Source organism: Xyrauchen texanus, chromosome 14 (assembly GCF_025860055.1).
Source record: "Xyrauchen texanus isolate HMW12.3.18 chromosome 14, RBS_HiC_50CHRs, whole genome shotgun sequence".
In the NCBI taxonomy this organism is placed as follows: domain Eukaryota; kingdom Metazoa; phylum Chordata; class Actinopteri; order Cypriniformes; family Catostomidae; genus Xyrauchen; species Xyrauchen texanus.
This window is the reverse complement of record NC_068289.1, coordinates 45950913-45953607: the sequence shown is the minus strand read 5'-3', so window position 1 is coordinate 45953607 and position 2695 is coordinate 45950913.

The following is a 2695-nucleotide window of genomic DNA, read 5'->3' as shown; positions in this document are numbered from 1 at the left end:
CATAACACAAAATTCCATTCAATTTCAAATACAATTGAAGGGAGCCTCTCATCCGAAAACTGCTTGAGCATCTGTAAAAACTGGTAGCAGGTTTGAATATTCTTACCTTTCTTTACAGGTCCAGGAGCAGAAACTGGTCCCTTTTCACCACCTGATTTAGAAATGTGGTCACAAAAAGTTCAAATCAAGTTGTGTGAATTTGTTTTATATATACAGTGCATAAAAAGCAATTCATGCTTATTTGTGTGAAACTGGTTATAAGTTAACCTGCTGAAAGATAAACATGACACATCTCTTTATGAAGCAGAGAAGGGATGTCAAATGCAAAAACTGTAAAGACGTATACATACAAACACACGAGACAGAACATGACAGACCTCATTAAACATTTAGATTTTACAATAAGAAACAGATTGTTACATGTTGTTTTATTAACAACAATATTGCTATAAAGATGATTCCCCAAAAGATTTATAAGTATTCATGAAGATATATCTCTGTATAAGTACCTTCCACTGGTCGGTCAAATGGTACTGGCTCTTCCTTTGGAGCAGGCTGTGGTTTCTCAGGCTCTTTAGGTGTAGGTACTTCAAGGGAATTTCAAAGATATTATGAGATTTCTAGACTACTCATTTAAGAGCATTCCTGTCCAGCACATTTAAGAAATTTAGACTTGTGTTTACTACAATACCTTTTGCTGGAAATATCTTCTCTTCCATGGTCTTAGTGGGGTATTTATCCTCAGCTTTCTTATCGTGTTCTTTAACTTCAAATAGAGTGATTTGTTTGAAGTCAGAATTCAAGTTCAAAGATATTAAAGATAATACAGTGTGATAGAAGAATGGAAAATGGAAAACCACTATCAAGGTTAAGAAAACGACACACAGATGTTACATGCTTGACATATTATACATCAAATGTTCTGAAATCTATTCATTATAAATACGGTAAATGGGAAAATAGTCATTTTAGTTTAGTAAAGTGGAAAAAGCATCCTTACTTGACACTTTAAATGAAAACAATGTAAGTGAACATCAAAATGAGCAGGTCATCTTAGCATAGTTGGTAAAATATCAGTCAAGATTTTTGTTGTGGAAGTAAGACTAGACATGACAAAGCAAGTTTTAAACACCTCCACGGAAGCTTAACATCACACAACATTGTGACAACATTTAAGATGCTTACAATTTTAAGGACATCTTTGAAAATATTTTTTTTAGTTCTTCAATAGGGGGGTGTTCATGGCTCAGCTAGTGTGGTTCAGTATGTGTAAGTCTTAAGTAATCCATTGTTGTAACAGAAAAGGCGCAACATAATCTGCAAGACTGTTTCACAGGATAATACAAAATGACCAAACACAGATGATACAGAACAACATAAAAAACATTACAACAAATACAGATGATACAGAACAACATTAAATCATGACAACAAATACATGGTATGTTAAGGGCCTCTAATAAGGTAAAAAAAAGAAAAAAAAAAGAAAGTACCTTCTGGAGTCTTTGCCTGAGGCACAACTGCAGGCCCTGGAGATGGTTTCTTTTCAACTGTGAAAATTACAATGTGTTATGATGAACAACTAAGATTTTTGTATAAGATATGTAATACATGAAACATTTAACTAATCGTGAACAGCTTTGACAAACTATGAAAAGAGAACACCACATTGTGAAAACAGAACCACGTAAAACGTGACATAAAAAGGAGTTTATTTAAGTTGAAAGAATCCCCATAGTACCTTTTGAGGGTGCAACTTCTTTCACAGAAACAGGTGTCTTCTCTGGGGAAGGTATCTTCTCTGGTTCTGCCACTTTTATCACAAATAAAATTGTACATTATAAACCCCAAAAGTTGGTAATGTCATCATTAGACTTTTTATCGCCAAAGAATAAATAAACAGAAAACCATACAATTTCAACACGTTTCAATAGACACAAACAGGGACAGTGACAAATAAACATACAGAACTGTGTTGATTCGAAAAATAAGGGGGATTAGCATTTTAATGGACATTATATTTGACTTAAAGACAAGACAAAACATTCATGGTTGTGCAAATGTTAGTGCAGTTTTTTTAAACACACTTGAATGGGGAGCAGTATTAACTACCCCATCCTTCAATAACAGCTTCTTTGCAAATCCTGCCTTAACTTAATCCAGGTTCACAAAACGATCTGTGATGGAACGTACCACACAAACTGTGATGGTCAGAGTAAAATAAACTGGGATCATGTTAAAATGTAACCTTATATAAACACATTCCTACTGTTGGGATACTTCAGAAGCATTTACAGAGTCACAAATGCTACTCACAGCAAGGAACAGCAAAATCCTTGACAAACTTTCCCATATTTTATTCTTATCATTAGTTTTTCTGGTGTTGGAAATAATTACTACTACATCCTCTGTATTACCTCACTGTGACATGGTGGGCCAAGTTTCTGAATACAGAATAGCCATTGTTGCCATGTAAACGTGGGCTGTCAAGTGTGGATGTGTCAAAATGTATTTATCTGTTGCACCAGAAAGTTGAAAAAGTACAGAACAAACAGTTTTAATGTTCATTCTCAATATTTTTATTTATTTAGTTTTCACTGGGAAAGAATTTTGGAGTTCTGAAAGTTAAAGTATGTTTTTGTAGTACAAATGCACCTTTTAGTATAAGATGAAGGAAAATTGATTCCTCGTGATA